The 20,030-nt window shown below is 47.2% G+C and overlaps 1 protein-coding gene across 1 annotated transcript in view; it reads right to left on the minus strand.

The window, feature by feature from the left end:
- Positions 1-20,030, minus strand: part of LOC147708131 (two pore calcium channel protein 1-like) — a 531,957-nt gene that overhangs the window by 305,367 nt on the left and 206,560 nt on the right. The gene's annotated exons all lie outside the window — the stretch shown is intronic.

Consider the following 20,030-nt stretch of genomic DNA (forward strand, 5'->3'; position numbering starts at 1 on the left):
GAGGGAGCGAAGTTGGTGCAGGGTGCCGTTCCATCGAAAGATGAGGCGGAAAGGGTGGCCCCAGGAGTATTGTGTCCCATGTTCTCTCAAGAAGTCCGTTGCTATTTTAAAGGCTTTGCGCTTCTGGAGCGTGATGGCTGAAAGGTCCTGGAAGAGGGCGACCAGGTGCCCTCGGAAGTGCAATGACTGCTGCTTTCGTGCTTCCCGGAGGATCCATTCCATAAGCGGGAAATCAGGCAGGAAGGCCAGGATATCTGGTGGTGGTGGTGCTGAGGCCTGACGTGTTAGGCCCACCCTATGCGCCCTGTCGATTCTAATAGGGAAGTCTTCCTGTTCGCTCAATATCTCTCTAAACAGGGCTTGCAGGTACCCAGCAATGTCCTCACCCTCTTCTTTAGGAGGTACTCCCCGGACCCGGATGTTGTTCCGGCGGGACCGGTTTTCGAGGTCTTCATTGTGCGCCTGAAGGTCAAGCTGTTGATCCCTCAAGCGTAACACTTCCTGCTGCAACTGCTCAATCTCCTCATCCCGCGTGTGTCCCGCACCCTCCATGGTAGCCACCCTCTCCCCCAGGCAATCATCTTCTCTATTAACCTCTCGAACTTCTCCAGCCACCTCCTGCTTCAAAGTCTGGAAGTCATCTCGAAGAGAGCTGAAGAGAGATTCCAGGAAGGATCTGGTGACTGGTGGTTCTCCATTGTTCGCCTCCGTAAAGCCCGTAGAGGGTCCCGGCGAGTGTTAACCCTTGTCCTGTTTTGCGGAGCCCCTGTTCAGCATTTCCGTCAGTGTCCGCTCCCCCTTCTTGCCTCCCCTGTTGCCGGCCATCTCCTAAACTGGAACTTCCCAGCTAGAGTCCTGACGTGTCGTCGGCTAATTCCAATGGTTTGCAGGGTTCAGGGACAGGGACCCGTCCGGGGAGTCTGCTCTGTATGTTGCTGAGGCTCGGCTTATCCCCGCGAGAGGCACCACGGTCCGACCACCTCCGCCTCAGGGTCTGCTGTCCGATCCCCCTCCCCGGTCACAGGTCGGCGGCCATCACCAGCCTCAGGGCGGTCGCGGTAGGGTCTGTCCGGGTAGTGCAGCTGTGCCTCACCCCGCCTTTCAAACAAGCTCTGGTATCGCTGTTTCTTCGGGTATCGGGTACACTGGCGTTCGCCTCTGACCGGCAAATCCCGCTTCTGGCCCCCCAGGACTCACCGAGCCTCTCCGGTCTGTGTTCGACATTGTCCAGTATGCGTTCTCACCCAGGCTTCGGGCTATGTTGGCTAGTGCGCACCGCCCTTCCCAAGGGTCCGGTCGGCTCTGCGGGGGTTCGGCTCACACCAGGGCCCTCTGCCGTGAGGACCGGTCCTCTCCGGGGCTGTTCACCGGAGAGGCGGTGTACTCCCGGCTGAGCCGGTCTGGGCCCAATGCCCCTCTCTGGTGGTGTAGCGGTGCTTCTTCAGGGACCCTGCCCTCCGTCGTGACCTCCCTCGTTGTGTGCTATTTGCTGGCGCTTTGGCTCTCCGCAAGGTCTGTTGCCGCCCTGCCTCTCACCGGGGCTTGGGCCGCCTCGCCAGTAGGCCGCGTCCCCGGCCTCGCGTAGGGGTCCAGAGCCCAGCCACGTGTCCCGGCACCGTTGCTTCCGGCCTCCGGGGGCCTCCTCGTTGCTGGGTCTGCCGGAGATTTCAGCCAGGCCTCACTCCTGCTGCCGGTCGGTCTGCATCGTATTGTTCGACCCCCAGGCCTGCACCTATGTCGTCGCCCTCCGTGTGGGTCCTGGATCCCGGCTTCACCCCCGCGCTGCCTTGCCTCTGACCGCGCTCCGGGGGCTCCGCTGCTGCGTGTTCTGGGGTCGCTCAAAGCCTCAGGGTGGTGCGCTGGATGCTCCCCACCTCCGATGAGAATCACCAGCAGGCCAGGGAAAGATCCGCAGAAGCGTGTGGGCCAGGGGCCCGCGGGTAGGCCACGTCCCCGGCCTTGAGTAGGGTTCAACGCCGAGCCACGCGCCCCGTTACCTTCGCCTCCGGCCTCCGGACACTCCCTCACTGCTGTGTTTCGGCGGGGATCCTGGCAGGGCCGCACTCCATCATCGGGCGGTCTACACTGCACTGGTCTACCCCAGGCCTGGACCCTGTGTCGTAATCTCTTTTGCAGGCTTCAGTCCCCGGCTTCTCCACTGCGCCTCCTCTGCCGTCGGCCGTTTCTCTGAGGGCTCCGCCGCCGCGTACTTCAGGATCGGCAGCGCTCCGGGCGGTCCGTGACTGCTCCCCTACCCACGCTATAAATCTCTAGCAGGTTGGGGGGAGATCTGCAAAGATTTACGGTTCAGGGGCCCATGTTCGTGGGAGCTTGCGGAGAGTGCGACCGCTCACCTCGCCATCTTGGCCACGCCCCTGCCTACACCTTTTAGAGTACATTATGTGATGCGCTACACACCCAAGAACACTGGGAGACCAGTTCCCATGAGGATCTAAGAAACCAACTGAGGTTAGAAAATGTACACCAGCTTGGAGGTTTAAAGTGGATGCGTTGACTGATTTAGTATTTATGGATCCACCCCATGAACACCTATTCACAAACCAGAATGTGCAATTTGATCTTTAGCGAATATGCGTGTAGTTTACTAATGAGTTGCATCACAAATTGTCGATTCACAGGAGGTCGCAAAGCAATTTGCCTAATTATTCTTAAGTAGGCAGGTGGTAATTTGCAAATCCCATTGATTGGCGTCAAATGCAGGGATGAAGGACCACAAAGGAAAGCAAACGTACAGCCCATGTCCATTAAGAGGCAAGTGATGCTTTTTAAACAAGCTATCCAGGCTGATGAAGGCTGATAGCCAGAAACCGGTCCTTGAATGCTTGATTCCGGTCTGGGAAAGACATGGCTTGGTAGTTCGGACTGGACTGTTCCCATGAGGCACAGGGCCAGAGCTGATTTGCATATAGCCAGTGTCTAACCCAGGGTGGTGTGGAGTGCAAAAAAACGATGGATTTAGGCCCAGATCCTTGTACTGGGGTGAATGTATGACATTGTTCTACATTCTGTCCATCAACTGTGTTTTTTGCAATTTACAAAGCAATAGGTCTCGCATTTACGAGCTTTTGAGCTTTTGGTATTGTAAATGACTATGGTATAGATGCATCAACAATGCCATTTGCGATTCCTTATTAGCGAAAAATAAGGATTCGCTAATAAGGAATTGCAAAAGGCTATGCATGTAGAAATCGCAAAATAAATAGCGATTTCTAAACATTCCTTAATTGCAACTCGCAAATTGCGAGTCGCAATTGAGGAATACCTCCCCATTCATTCCTATGGGCCTAGAAGCTCATAGGAATGAATGGGAAGACATTCTCAATTTGCGATTCTCAATTAGAGAATCGCAAATTGAGAATGCAATTCCAAAGGTGTCAGGGTGTCAAAAGGACACCCTGTTGCACCCCTGAAATCTGCATATGAGAATATCTTGCACACACACATGCCCCAAGGGCATGTGTGTGTAAAATGGAACTTTGAAAAATGCACTTTAGTGCATTTTTCAAAGTTTTTGCAAATTACCATGAAGTTCAACTTCATGGTAATTTGCTCCCCCTATTAACGAAATCGCTAATTTTTTTATTTTGATGCATTGCATTTAAGGAATCTCAATTTGAGATTCCTTAAATGCAATCGCAATTGAAGTAACCGCAATTTTGCGATTCCTTAAATTGCGATTTTTGCATTTGGGATGATGCATCCAAAAATGCAAAAATACTGGTCGCAAAGGGGCAGATTCTGAGAATCTGCCCCTTTGGGACCGGTTTTTCCTTTGAAGCATCTATACCAATGCCTCTTATTTAAGTGTTGTTTTTAAAACAGATAAATAAAAGGCACTGTCGTCTACAATGCCAATTGCTTAAATTCTCGCATATGCGAGACCTATTGCATTGCAAATGCTTTTTTTTTGTAAAAACGCCCCATGCAGTGTTGTTACTTTAATGGCAGCTGCACCCCTTTCTTTAGACAGCTCAATTAAAGAAAGGGCGCAGCCACAATCAAAGTGAAAGATCGGTATGGGGAGATTTTACAAAAAAAAGCATCTGTTTGTCAATTTGACAAACATATGCTTTTTTTTGTGAAAGTGCCCCATGCCACGGTTTCTCTTGGATAGTGGCCTGCACCTTTCTTTAGACGCAGCTCGTCTAAAGAAAGGGGCGCGTCCACCATTAATGTGAAAGTGTGACAAAGGATGCTTGTGAACAAAAAAAAGTGAAGAAATAGAAAAAAAAACATGCGGCTGCGTTAGGCACCGCAAATAAACAAAAGGCGCAGCCGGCACTGTATCAGAGTGGTGTGCCGTGCTATGAAAAAATAAAAACGTTGTAGGAGAGCCTGTGCTGCCTGCAACAGCAGGCATGTAAAAACGTTTAATAAGATAGTGCTCAGATGCTGTAATTAAAGCCTACTAGGTGACGGGGGTGTCCTCATGGGAGGTTACAAAATGAGACAAGAAAGTGCTAAGGAGGGACTACTAATCCTATTGACCAATGAAAAGCCACAGTTTACGAAGGGCAATGACACAAGTCAATGAAAAATATGAGCAGAACTTCAAATCCAGCCCTGAATACAGCATGCCTCGCAGAGCAGCGCACGCGCTGTCTAGGCTTGACCTAAAAAAGCATTTCCCGTTTGAGCATACATCCTCTGGACCACACCTAACTCCTCTCGAGGCTGCCTGACCAATTCCCAAAGGGGATACTGTCCCACAAGGAAAGCTTCCCCTTTGCAAATCAATTATCTCCCCACCTTGTAGTTCAGCAATCGAACGAGTACACCACTTTAACTTCCCCTCCCATTTGTGATTTCTGAAAAGGGTTGCAAAAGTCCTTCCGAGACAATGACTTTTCCGACTGGACTAATAAAAGGGCTTTTGTACAGTATAGAATTCCCGTTTGGTGTCATAAATACTGACAATTTGCGAATCTGTACTGCAAAAGGGCGTTTTACATCTGGCCCGTAACCCATAATGGCAAATATAACAATGTTTTCGAAGATAGTTTATGGTGTGTTGTAATTCTGACATATACTAACAGGGAAATTATATTTTTAGATCATGAACAGTTGCTCTATTCAAGATTATTCCTGGTGCTAACTACTCGAATATGGATAATGTTTTCTGTGGAATGGCCTTAGTGGTTTGGACCCAGTGTGAGTATTACTAGCCAATGTCAGACTGGCTTATAGGGCAAACAGGCAGTGCCTGACGGGCTTGTCTGACAGAGAAGTGTGTGGGTCGGTTTTTATGGTCTGGCTTTATAGCACAGCTGTTGCCAGGCAATTATTTAAGAATCACCAGGAAAGGGGATTTATTCCACCTACGAGTACATGTTTTGATTGGACAGAACAGGTGTGCTTCCACAAAAAAAGTGCTTGCTCTCCAGACAGATGTGATCATTTAGTTTATTAATCCAACTTCATGAGCTTGAACTTTCATTGGCACAAACATTCAATTGTAATGTTATCAACGTGTCTTAGATAACTAGATAATTTATAGCATTTTTCTCAGGCAGCAGCACCCATTGGAGGAGGTTCTCATTAACATACATGGATCTTCTTGTCTGGCTCAACAGTGCATTAATAAGTCCGATCTATTGGCAAGGCCTACGCTCGTTTGGCTGTCTGTGGGCCTGTTCTTTGGTCTGCTGAGCCAGTTTTTACAGTTTATTCCCCTGACATTAAAACAAAAATTGCCCACAGAATGCTTAAACCTATGCAGTCTTCCATACTTCACAAAACATTTACACAGCGTGTCTTTACAAGATCAAATCTGCCCCAGTGTGCAAACATGGGCCACTGTTTACGCTTTCTACTTCGCAAATGGGCGTAACTTTTATTTTAGTGTGATGCTCAGGCCTATTTTCTCTCTGACCCTGTTGCTAGCCAAAGCACAGAGTCCCCGTAGGACAGACTCTAGGGAAAAGGAGATGCCTTAGAGCAGGGGTCTCCAAACCGGTCCTGGAGGGCCGGATCCATGCCAGATTTTTTGGATATCCCCATTGAGATACATGTAGTAATTTTAAAAATCTGGCATGGTTAGAGGATTCTGTTGCCCATAGACACAAACAAGGAAGTGCTGCTGGGGGTTTACTGTTAGCAGATGAATGAATGCTGCACTCTCAGATGCCTTGCTCTAAAAGGAGATGTCAAAACTTGCAGCAGAGGACCTGATAATAGATCCAAAAACCTACCAGAATTTCAAAAGTTGCTAGAGGTCCTGAAAAATCAAATTTCGCAAAAAGTCCACCAGAGTGTCCTACACTGGAATACTTGGATCAAAATGCCCTGGCAAAAGCAAAGGACAGGAAGCTGATAACTTCAATATTGCTTACGACGATGTGCTTCTGCACGAGTTATCCGATTCAGAACCTGGAGCCAAGGTTTTATTATACACTCTCTGGAATGTTAGCCAGAGTATGTGTTTTTTCAGCCGATTTGCAATTCTCTAATATCTCAATCAGTAGTGATAACTGTGAAATATCTTGAATGTTTTCATAGTATACATCATAAATTATTTTAAGTATATACATTTTTGCACAAAATAAAATATGTGAATGTAGGTACACATTTGTTATCCTTCTTATAATATGGCTAAGGTTTTATTAAGCCTGTGTATGTTGGACTAGTATTTTTACAGTTAATAAACCTGGAACACATCTGTTTAAAACAGTTCACTCCTGTTTACTGACACGCTGGCCTCTTCCTGAACTTCATAACAGACAAGCATTGGCAAAGCCAATAGGTTCCGCCTGTGTAAAATCTTTTGGCTTTGTCAATTAGTTTTACATGTTCCATAGCAGTGTGAGCTGCTGTACAATATGTCTTACAGTAAAAGAAGAAAGAAAAGTACTAAAGCACTAGGGTGTACCATTTTTTCACGGACGGGATGAAGGAGAGTTACTTTTGGACATGCACTCAATAACCGTTGTTGGAAATTTGATTATTGGTAGGGGCAAATGCAGGTCTCCCACTGGCAATAAGGCCACTAACACAGTATAGGACTCAGCATAGGTCTTAGAACATTATTCCCATGCTCAACCCTTGGTAGCTTGGCTGCGAGCAGGCAGGCTAAACTTCACAAAAAGGTATGTGAAGCATTTAAAAACACAAATTCAGTAGATAATTAAGACACAACACATAATAAAAATCCAACACCAATTTATAAAGCCAGTCCAGATTCAGTGAGGGTTTGCCGGATTGCCTTGCGATGAGCTCCCGGTCAAACTTATAGAAGTCCAACCTCTGGAGCATTCCAGCGGAGCAAACCCAGGATCCAGGCAGACACCCGGTTGAAGGCAGGCAGCTTGGCTTTCGCGGTTGCTCTTGGTCACCTTTTCTTCATTCGGACTTAAAAACTTTTTTACAGAGCTTTTTCTCACTGAGGCCAATATTATGCAAGTTCAAAGTGCTCTTCACCAGACCGGATTCGGTACGGGTTCGCCGCCCTGGGATTTCATCTACTCCCGGTCAAACTCTGGAAGTGGGACCTACGGAGCTTTCAGCGGGACAAACCTGGATGGCTTGGCTGGCTCGCGGTTGAAGGCAAGCGGCTGGCTGGCCAGGTTAAGTCAGTCACCTTATGGAGCTTTTTTTCAAAGTTACTCCAAAGTTCTCCAAACTTCTGGAACTTCTTCCTGAAGTTCCCCAAAGGGTCCCGTAGTGTCTCAAACTCACTCCAAGGTTCTGGAAGCTCCAAGGTGGTCCTTGAAAGTTGAGGACTTCAGTTCCCACAATCCACTTGGACAAAACCCTTACAAATCCACTGGTATTTCTCCAAGTTGAGAATCCTTGGTGGTGATGTTCCAGGTGAGCTCTGTTACCTGTAGCTTGCAGGGAGTTCACTCTTTAGTTCTTTTACAACAAGGTAATCCACAGGGCTGTAGTTTCAGCTGGTGCAGTCTTCAGAGGGCAGGCCATCGAATTTGCACCCCAACTTCTCACCAGGGCAACGTCTTGTTTTCTTAAGTTTCAAGCAGCAGATCTGAGAGACTCTGCCCCTCTCAGATACGGATTCCAAGTTCTCTGGGTCAAGCAGGAGGTCACTGCTGACCAATGGGAGCATGGTAACTCCCCAAGAATATGACCACATCCTGTAGAGTGTGGCATTATTTTGTCCAAGAGCGCACCACATCCTCCAAATTCATAATGGCTGATTTTCCAGCAGGAAGGTAAGAGCTGGCTAAACACACCCCTAGGGTGGCTGCTTTTCATAAACTCTCCCCCTTGCATCTGTGCATTCCTTACATAAGCCTAGCTATGGCTGAGGTGAAAAGTTTAGAGTTGTAAATTACACTGGCTTCCTCTCTTCTCTTTGGAGACCATGGTTTACGACTCCTCCCCCTGCCCTGGCATTCCTGTGGAATAGCACACTGCCCTCCCAGAAGAGCTGGTTAACCCCAGGGGCTCTTTATCACCTCTTGAAAGCAGCCAGGCTAATACACTTAACTCTGACCAATCAGGACAGACCACTGAAAGGTTGAATCTGGACTTTCAAAAATGAAAGTCTCATAACTTCTTGTATGTACTCTTTAGGAGAAATTCAACCGTATCATATTCTTGAGTTCATTAATACCATTCTGGGAAGTCTTTGAATGTTACTTTTAGCCTTCTTCTATCAGGAGTTATTAGTAATTAACTTCCTGCCTATGTGGCAGGGGATTTGCAATGGCAGCACCAGGACTTACAAAAACTTATTTTATAAGTACCTCGCTTATATCTATAGGGCCCCACCTCATGGGACAACTAGGGGAGACTTTAGGGGTTCTACATCTGTAGAAATATTGCATATCCTCCCTCCACAGGGCTCCTAGCATCAAAGTTGAATTTGGACAGAACGTTATCACAATGTCGTTTAAAAAATACAGGATGATCTTACTAAAGCCAGGTCAGAATATAGAGATAAACTCAATGGGCCCAATGGTTAGTTAAAAACATGGAAAATTTTGAATACGGGGAAAAGGCTGGTGCTTTGCTAGCCTGGAAGGCCAGAACTGAGCGCTCCAAAAATGACATAAGCGAGTTAGTTATAAATGAAAAGGGGGATAAATCTAAAGATATAAAGAATTGTCTTCTCTCTCTCTTTGAAGATCTTTACAAAGAGGATCTGAATCCCTCAAAGAATCAAATTAGCGTTTAGCTAAGTTCCAAATCGTTGCTATCTCTAAGGCAGGAGGGTAGAGACCTTATGGACTCCCCGATCTCATTGGAGGATATTAAGACGCAAATAAAATTGTCAAAAAACAAGAAAGCGTCAGGTTTGGATACCCTACCAAACGAAATATATAAACTTTTGGAGAATGAGATAGCACCAACATTAGGCTCCCTGTTTCAATCGATCTATAGCCCCTCGGGAGTCATACCAAGCTCCTGGCGAGAAGCCACTATCGTTCTAATACTTAAGCCTGGAAAGGATCCCCTGAGGGCCGATTCCTATCGACCTATCTCCCTGCTAAAATCTTTATGGGTATTTTGGCAAGGAGATTGGCAAAACTCGCTCCGGGGCTGGTTAGCCCTGATCAAAAAGGTTTCATCAGTGGGCGTTTTATTGAGGAACAGACACAGCTCCTTATTGGTAATATTGACTTGGCCTTAGCGAGATCTGACCCTTGGCGGTAGTTGCTCTTGATGCCGCCAAGGCGTTTGACAGCGTCTGTTGGTCTTACCTTTGGGAAGTTTTGGAGATCATGGGTTTTGGACCTGTATTTGTTAACACACTCAGACAATGCTATCAGGGAGCGACCACAAAAAATTTGGTAAATGGGACGCTCACTTCTGGTTTTGAGATCCAAAGGGGAACCAGGCAGGGTTGTCCCATCTCCCCCCTCCTGTTTGATTTATATATTGAGCCGTTAGTCCAAGCTATAACGCTAGATGATCAGATTCTACCCTTTAGATCTCAACAGTATGAATCTAAGATAGCATTATATGTGGATGATATTATTCTTTACACCAGCGATCCAGAGGCTACAATGCCAAGGGTGGAGGCTCTTTTGGGGGAATTTGGGTCAATTTCTGGATACCTAGCTAATTCCTCCAAAACAGAGGTAATGTGATGGAATATAACACACTGGATGGGGTAAACCAGCAAAGAGTTTAAATACCTAGGTGTCACAATAGTAAGCGATTTGGACCGAATCGCTCCCCTAAATCTGAAAAGAGTAATTAACAAATTGGATCGTCTATTTGCACGGTGGAAAAATCTCCCACTGACCATTTTTGGCAAAGTGAATTTGGTCAAAATGACGGTCCTACCCAAATTGACTTACATCTTTAACGCTGTCCCTTTGAAGTTCCCTCAGCATGACATCTCTAAAATACAGGATAAGATTGGGAGTTTTATCTGGGGAGACAAGGGAGTAAGATTGTCCTGGAAAAAATTGAGGCGCAGGCTGTTTAAAGGCGGGCTGGCCCTCCCAGATATAAGTTGGTACCTGGTGGCATTCCAATTTAAAGCAATGAGGATGCTTTTATCGAAACCCACAACTTCTTCCAGGGGGACCCTTCTCAGTCAACAGATGTGTAATACCAAACGGGGCAAAACAGAAGGGTTTCTCTATAAATTTGGGGCACCAAAATTCTTCAAAAAAGTGCGCTTGAAGATCTTGAAGAACGCATTAGAAATTTGGTGTAAAGTAAGGACAAAGTGCAGGATAGGCTACTACTCAGATCACGCCCCCATTTGGGATTCCCCAGGGACTCCACTTTGTCTTAAAGATGGACTGGCTGCCCCCATCAGCGAGGCAGGAATTTCCACTTGGCGGATCTGGGGGACATCAACGGGGTACATTCGTGGGAAGTTCTGGAAGCTAGGATAGGCTCTGGGCTCTCTAAATTTAAGTTTTTACAGTTAAAATCTTGGTTCGAGGCAGAGAGTCGGGGTATAATGGGAGATTGGGAAACTGAGCTCCTCTTTTTGTCAGAAAATTGCATTAAGAGAGGTATCGATCTGGTACAAGAAATTGGTTGAAGCAGACGATCAAGATGTTCTACCTCAGTCTTTGGTGTGGAGACAATCCTCCTTTAAACCAATAATAGTTATTAGAACCCTCCTTAATACTCTTATATAAATACACCAAATCCGCCAGCTTAAAGAAAAACATTTTTTTTGTAACTAATCGTATCTATTACACCCCAGCGAAATTAGCAAAATTTCCTCCAATTCCAGAGCCAAAATGTTATAGATGCATGGCCCCTAAAGCCAATGATATATATATATTTTTTTGGTTGTGCGAAGCTGGAAACATTCTGGGAAGGGGTCGGAGGCTATCTTTGCAGGACCTTTGGCAGCAACATCACAGTCAATGAGACCCTAGTTTTCTTTGCGGATGACCGCCTTTCATCACAAGATCTAGCAGTAAGGGATAGAGGCCTCTTATTGTGCTTGATTCTTCTGGCCCGTAGAGAAATCTGCCTGAAATGAAAGGACCACAACCACCCAAGGCTGGAGGATTGGCTGAACTCTGCCTTTGCGATGGCCCGATTAGATCTTGCTAGTGTTGGTAGCCTTTCTAATAGCCTTTGGCACCCTTTTATCATCATGGGTAAAGATCTGAGACTGTATAGGAACTGAAAAGCAATAACCCCCAGTCCAATGATTACACCTTAAAACTCCGGTACAAGGAGTTGGTCTGGGGACCTAAGCCACCGCAGTTGGCCGGAGGGAGCCCAGGTTCAAAATACAGCTGTAACACTCTGCTTAAAGGTGAGATGAGGACAAAAAAAAAAAGAACAATGTTGTGAGTGAAATGTAAAATTTCACTTAATACAGGGCATTTAAAACTCATTTTATATGGGTCTACCTTATAAATAACTGACCCCCACCCCTGGGACACCTAGGGGAGACCCTGGGGGTTCCTAATTTTCCAAAACATTGTAGGTTATCCATTTCGAAGTGCCCCAAACACCAAAGTCGAGTTTGAGCACAATTTACTTTTTAAAAGCAGTCCTGCCACCTAGGGCTACTTTTAAACTGACCTCAGGCTTCAGCAGTGCACACATGGAAGTGCAGAAAAAGCTGCTGGCCTCTAAAGTGCCATGCCCTAATGTGGGCTAGGGACTTCTATGTAGTTTTAATCCCCCTGCCCTAATATTTAATAGGGTCTGATAGAGTAGGTCATGCCAACCACGGGGGTACCCCAACACTTAGTATGTATGTAGGTGTTTTCACTGCATTCTAAATGTGTCTCTTTCAGCATAGCATTTGCCCTGGGCCTGGTTAGGCAGAGCCCAGGGTCAGTGAGAGTCAGTTACCACCAGTACCATTCAGCAAAAAAGTTAGGGGGTGCCCAGGGCACAGGATGACTTTGCAGCAACAGTGCATGTCGACAATTGACAAAAGAGTACCTGAAGGAGCCTGCGGCCACCAGCTGTACTTGGTCCATGCTCCACAGATTCGAAGCCCAGGAGGAAGTCAGAGGTGAAATGGAGCCACTGACCAATGGTGAGTAAAGAAAGAAGAGTGAGGTGGGAGCCAACCAAAGGTAAGTAAGGATAGTAATGGGCGGGCCCAAAGCCCCTTTTAATAGTTTATTTTTTAAAGAACAATAGTTTTCGGGGACAGCTAATCTGCGCCTTAGGCCAACTCTAATAAGCATTGGTAAATTTAACAGGTTTCTTCTATTCAAAATCTTTTGGCTCCGTCAATGTATTTTTTAATGTTTCACAGCAGTGTAAGCTGCAGTGCAACATAGCCTAAAATGTTTAAAAAAGCGCCCTGACTTGATCAGCGTCGTCTGGACAAATAGCCTTTTTTCTTTAAGCCGTGTTGAACAGTGGAGAAAAAACAGCACAGTGTTTTGAGGGGGGGTCAAAACTATTGGAGAGTGGGAGAAAGGTGGCTAGGTAAAAAACAATGGAGGGTGGTTGTGGGGAAGAAGCATGTGAGAGATGAAGGAGAGCTACTTTGAACATGCACTCAGTAACAGTGTTTGTCCAAAAGTAACAAATGATTTTCTGATGGAACCTATGGCCAGTTCAAGGACACTGGCCACAGGAAGCTGTACGTGGTCCATGAGAGCAAGGTGAGGCCATCCAATGGTAAGTAATGGATGGACTTAAAGCCCCTTTTAAGATTAAAAAAATAAATAAAATAACAATAGCTTTTGCTAACAGTGCATGCACGCTGTAGGCGAAACCTGAATAAGCAGACATGTGTCAGGGAGATGCACAGTTTTACATTTGGTTTCAAATAGGCTGACATAGGAAATTACACATGGTGTGGCTTGATACATTGTTTGCGACAGTGGTTTCAACTGCATAGTGCAAGTAGGAGTGAGAGAGCTGTGGGTGCTTGCGGTGCGGAGTGCACTGATGAGTTAGGCATGAGTTAGGCATGAGAACTCCATAAGTAGGGCCAGGCAGAAGTACTCCAATATCTCATTGCCTCAGAGGTCTACTTGCAGTACTGAGATGACATGCCTGGAGCAGTCGATTATATTAGGAAAATTGAGCATGAAAAAGCAAAACAGATTAAGTAATAAGGAGCTTCAACCTCGGAAAAAGATCTGGGGGAGCTGATGAATAGCTATAGAAGAGCTCCTGTAGCTTAACCAGCTCTTCACCACTTATTCCCAGGCAAACCTTGCTGATCTGCTCTTTTTTTCCATATGATACCATTTCGCATACATAACACTGCTGGATGGTGGCATGCCCTCCTTGGTAAAACGGTGATAGCAGAAAAACACATTTATAATTAAACACATTTTACCATGGATCCGTGGGTCCACCTGTGAATTTGCAGCAGCATTCAATAAAAAAATACTTTTAACCTGTGGCAGAGTCCACCTCCACCATATCTGGGGGATCAGGGTATTCCTACCCAGCCCCCTTTTCTTTATTTTGTACTTTTTTGTGGGATTCTGCTTCAAACCGAGTCCCAAGATGGCTGCCAACACTTCCTGGATCAAGTGTGGACAGCCAGTCAAATTTCATTAGGATCCGGAAGTCCTTACAGATCTGCGAGTCCACTGCAAGGACTCGCGTCCCCAGATATCTCTATATATTTTTTTATTCAAAACTCTTTTTATTGAGTCAGCTGATATTTATCCACATATTGAATAGCGAGCAGGTGACTATTACTTAAGCATTACAAAACAAGAACATAACCCATTTGGGACCATAAACGACAGCCCCAAACCTTTTAACACACTGTGTCACATATTGTAAAACAAAACTCCAATTATGCCCTGCATGCCCGATGACATACCCCAGGTCCATTGAAACAAACATAATGTCACGTGCTACCCCTCTATACAGTTTCAGTGTCCGCAGGGTGAGGAGAAGGCGGATCCAGTTCAAGACCTCTAAAATCTGCCCTGTGTTTCCAAATTTTATAGTGTTTTTGAGGGCACCCTCTCGCTTTAACCCCTTGTGTGCTTGTGACGGAACCGCTCCATCACAAGCCACGGGTGAGCTGTGCTTGTGACGGAACGGTTCCGTCACGGCCTGCGCGGCGCGTTCCATTGAGCGGGCGCGTTCGTGACGGAACCGTTCCGTCACAAGCACAGCTCACCCGCGTGCCGTGACGGAGCGGTTCCGTCACAAGCACGTGACCGCCGCGCGGGCGCCCTACCCCCTTAGCGCTGCGGCGGAATAGCCGCTGCAGCGAAGGGGTTAAAGATAGGCTGCTACTGCACTAAACAAGACCAGCCCTCCAAGTGCTCAATTTAGGTGGGGCCGGATCCATCCGCACCCGGGCAATATCCCTTTTAGCTAGGGTGAGACCCAAGAATAGTAAATGTCTTTTGTAGATATTGCCCCCTTTCTCATCCATAATATGCAAGAGAATTAGCCTGGGGAATGAGTTACAGCCCATCCTAGTACTTCAGAAAGACAGCTAATAACCCCTCTCCAAAACCGGCCCAAGGCCTCACAGCTCCAGGTTGTGTGCAGTAATGGGCCCTCCTCTCTGTCACATCTAAGGCACATGGGGGAACCCATCATCCTTGCCCTCCAAAGCCTAGATCTAGAAAAATATGTACGGTGCAAGTATTTAAATTGAATGAGCCTGAGATGGGAGGCAATCGTCACATATCTCAGGGATTCCAGGGCTTCTCGCAAGTCATCGCTATCCAGAGAGCCCAAATCTGTATGCCATTTATCCCGGAGGGTATCTGAAGTCGTGGAGAGATTGGTTACTAATGTTTGGTATATCTTTGCAGTTTTGTGATCACCCAAGTCTCCCATAAAAACTTTCACCTCGATTGGGTTGAAATCAGGATGGAGTCTAGGTGTGAGATATATGGAGTTAAGGCATGTCTTAATTGCAGGTATTTGTAGAACTGAGCATGCGGCATGTCGTATTCAAGCCTGAGGTTCAGAAAAGATTTTATTGTAGTGCCATACATCACATTACCGAGCATGGATCTACCAATGGTATCCATCGATTAAATGCAACTAACGCGGTCACCTGTGGCATAAGGCTGCTTTGCCAGAGTGGGGTCTTCCTCGTCAACCGCCACAACCATCCCACCCGGCGTAGTGAGTCCATCCACACGCTGAACACAACCCGAGTAGCTGGGGGCAGCCTGTGCTGCTCTTTCCGTGCGTAGGCCAGTCTGTGTGGCAACATATCCCCCATCAGCCATTTCTCCACTCGATAAGCCGGGTCGTTACTAATACTATACCACCAATTGTTCAAAACCAAGAGGTGGGATGCTGCATGGTAAGATTGGAGATCATGAGTCTCTATACCCCCACAAAAGGTTGACTGGAAGCACGTTCTGAGGGACAACCTAGCAGTCTGGTCCTGCCACAAAAGCGGCTAAGCCGGGAATTTAGCTGTTGGAACCAGGAAGGTGCTATCTGAAAAGGGTGATTCTGTAATTGGTAAAGGAGACGAGGGAGGGACACCATTTTAGATTGAAGACCTGCCCAATATAGATAGGGGCATCAGCGACCACGCCTCCATCTCCGCCTGTGTGCGTATCCAAATAGGGGGATAGTTGTATCCCATGATATAGATAGTGAATCCGAAATATAGACGCAGAGATATTTCAGACCGTTCGTAGCTATCTTCACCTCCACCGTCCAAGTGCCCATATCCGCGCCCCCACGCACGTGCCAAAGGACGGATTTCTTAGCGTTCATATATAAGCCGGTGTGTTGGCCGAAGATCTGCATAATGCTGAGAATACGGGGACCCAACCGGCGGGGATCCATTAGAAAAAACAGGATGTCGTCGGTAGAGAGCAATCCGATCCGAAAACCCTCCCAGTCACTCAAAGCCCATAACCTGTGCGTCAATACGAACCCAGTCGGCTAATGGTTCCATAGTGAAGGCAAACAAATATGGGGGAAGAGGGCAACCCTGTCGAGTACCACGTCCTTTAGGGAAGGGATCAGACAGCACCAACGATTCTGACCGAGGCCAAGAGGTCAGTGTAAAGAAGTTTATTATAGGAGATAAGGCGTGGACCGAAATTTAAGCATTGTAATAGCTAGAACAGATAAATCCATCCCAGTGAGTCGAGCGCTCTATCAATATCAGCTAAGAACAGTGCCGCAGGGCCATGAAGGTGATCAATAGCCGCAACTGCTTTATGTACACATCTGATGTTATGACAGGTAGCCCACAGGGGCATGAAGCTGGCCAGATCAGGATTAACCAGTTCAGACATATAGGGAAGGATACATGTGGCCAGTGCTTTGGCCAACAATTTTGCCTCGATGTTTAACAAAGAGATGGGGCGATATGAAGAGTGCTGATCCAGGGGGCGGCCAGGCTTGGGAAAAACTGCGATTTCAGCATGCCACCAGTCCGGAGGGAGCTTCCCCTCTTCAAGGGCTGCATGCATCGCTGCCAAGTAATGGGGAAGGCAGTGGGTTGAAAATGATTGAAAAACTCGCAGGGGAAGCCGTTCAGCCGTGGAGCTTTCCCTGACTGCAAGTCAATCAGGACAGCGCCCAACTTGTCAACCGCTAACGGGACGTCTTAATCTTCCCTTGCGGTGTCCGAAATAGCCTTGGGAGGCAAATCATCAAGATATTGGTGGCCCAGAGGTTCTGGGAGGGTGTCTTTGAGAGCGTATAGCTCGGCATAGTAAGCGACAAAACTGGCAGCAATTCAGGCAGGGTCAGTGAGTGTCTGTCCATCCCGTCAAGAATACATGGTATGCTCGCACAGCATTGCGCTTGCTGGCACAAGCGATGTAAAATCGAGCTTGATTTGTCACCCCACTGATATATTCTACTACGAGATGCCAATCAAGCCTATCTGGCCTCATCGCGAAGGGTGTCCATGTAAGTTTGTTGTAGAAGGAGCAATTGGTGGCGGTGTGCCCCGCCATGTTCGTCCCTACATTTCAGTTCTAGGAGTAAAATCTGGGCCTCAGTCTGGCTCAAAGCCTCCCGGTTCTTTTTCTGTCGGCGGCACAGTAAGAGATGTCCACTCCCCTGATGGTGGGCTGCTTCGCCTCCCATAGTATGGCCGGAGAGTCTACCGAGCCGGAGTTCTCAGCAAAATATGCCATATGTGCTTGTTGTAGGTGGGACGTGTACTGTGGGTCTTGGAGATGCCACGACGACAAGCTCCATCGAAAGGGGGGGCCGCCACCGCCAAGCGGAGTGTGAGGGCTACCGGAGAATGATCAGACAGACCTCTAGGTAAGATATTTGTCACTGTGATCCGAAAATAATAGGAGTTTGGTATAAACACGGAATCCAGCATAGAAAACAAATCATGGACCGCTGAATAATACGTGTAACCATATGTAGTTGGGTGCATATGCGACCAAGTATCCAACAACCCCATATCTCCCATGAAGGTGTGGGTCTCGATATCTCAGGTGCCCAGTGTGAGCGCCATATATCCTGCGCCACATTTTCCACGTCATTCCAATCCCCACCAAGAACCGAGAGGCCCCCAGGTATTTCCAGCAGTTTTGCCAACAAGCACTCTACAAACGTGTCCGAGAGCTGGGGAGGTACGTAAATGCTGCCCAGTGTAATAATTTCCCCATGCAATGTCCCTGAAATAAGGATGTATCTACCATGGGGGTCAGACCATGTTTTGGAATGAATATAAGGGATTTGACGGTGAATAAGTATGGCAACCCCCCGAGAACCCCTGGTAAACCCTGCATGAAAAACTTGCACATATCAAAAGCGAGGGAGACACAGCTCTTTAGTGCCCAGCACTAGAAGAACATCGGCCAGGGCCCACTTGGCATGCCGTAGGACTGCACCTCATTTGACCTTATTTAGTTCCCCCATACGATCCAGCTTACTACTTGGAGCCTATCTGCGAGGTCGGTTACAGGGCTGAGCCTCGAATAGAAGTGTGGAATTGTGGGCCGTCACTGGGCATAAAACTATTGATGAAAGCAAAAAGGACACAGTGTAATTTATTTATTTATTTATTTATTTGTGTATTTTATAAAGCGCACAGCTACCCCAACGGGGTGTCCCGGCGCTATTGAACAGACAGCCGATGGTCCAGAGCAGCACTTACTAGCAAAAAAGCCAGGTTTTGAGGGATGTACGGAATTCAAGTTCTGACTTGGTCGATCGGAGGTGAAGCAGGAGTTTGTTCCAGTAACGGGTGGCACACACTTCGAAGGTTTTACCTCCAGATAGGGCTTTTTTAAATCTAGAGGTGACTAGTAACAGTTTGTTGTTAGAGCGCAGGGCTCTGGAGTGGCTATAGGGACGAAGTCTCTTTATGAGATAGGCTGATCTTAAGCCTTTGGTGGTCCGAAAGGCCAGGGTCATGGCTTTGAACTCGATTCTTTTAGTGATGGGGAGCCAGTGCAGTTTCTGCAAGTAGGGGGAGATGTGTTGTCTAAGTGAAATGCCACCGACCAGTCGGGCAGAGGCATTTTGACCCGTCTGGAGTCTATGGCACAGTCCTGCTGTCAGACCCAGATAGAGTCCATTAGCATAGTCTAGATGCGAGGTTATGAGCGCATGGACTATGGTTTTAAGAGTATTACTGGGCAGGTAGTTGATAAACTTTTTTATTGTTTTAATTTTGCCAAAACAAGCCACAGATACTGTTTGTACTTGATTGTCAGAGGACAAGCGGTTGTCCCCCCTGACACCCAGGTTCCTAACCAAGTCTTTAGGAAGGGGGGCAGTGCTCAGATCTTCCGGCCACCAGAGGTTGGAGGCTAGGGGAGAAGGTTGATTCAAAAACAGGACCTCGGTTTTATCCTCGGTGTATTCAACAACATTCAACAAACCCAACCCCACCCCCACCCGCCCCAACAATACCTCACAACAACAGAAGCATCCGTCGCGGTATGTGTTACGCCGCTGCCCCAACAGGAGCAGAGCACATCCCCATATCAAAAGTTCCCCAAAGAACAATCCCTAAACATTGATAAAAATTCTCAGATACTGAGAAAAGAGTTATGGGGGTTAGGCCTCCCGTGGGCCCGGGGCAGAGTAGACGCCGCTGGTGCAGCAACCATTATAATGAAAGTTCTACAACCTTAGGTCAAGTTGGCGACGGAGTTCGCCGAGTCTCCTCTATCCGTGAAGTAGAATCACTCCTTGATTTAGAGCGGCGTCTCGAGCATGACCTCCGAGTCGGTTTCACCTTAAGCCTGACCGTCTCTCCGGACGATGGCTCAGAGTCAAATTGCAGCGGAGAATGCGGCCTATGTCTCTGTCTCTCATCCGACCAGGCGAAGATCTCCTCCGGAGAATCTAAAAAAATGGTGCGTGACTTGTATATGACTCTCAATCTGGTCAGGAAAAGAAGCGCATATTGAATTTTAAGGTTCTGCAACTGGGCTTTAGCAGCAGTAAAGGATTGGCATCGTTGTTGTACCATGTGCGTATAGTTCGGAAATATTAGGATGTGGTGAGAGTCGAAGTTGAGCTTACCGGCCAACCTGGCCTGTGAAAGGATCGCATTGCGATCATGGAAATTCAATAGTCTCGCAATAACAGGCCGTGGGCGGGTCCCAGGTGGTGGTTGTTGCATGAGGGTGCGGTGTCCACGTTCAATTATGAAGCACTGCGACAATGAAGTCAGGGGGATCCAGCTCACCATTTACTTCGTAAGG

Source organism: Lissotriton vulgaris, chromosome 6 (genome assembly GCF_964263255.1).
Source record: "Lissotriton vulgaris chromosome 6, aLisVul1.2, whole genome shotgun sequence".
NCBI classification, from domain to species: domain Eukaryota; kingdom Metazoa; phylum Chordata; class Amphibia; order Caudata; family Salamandridae; genus Lissotriton; species Lissotriton vulgaris.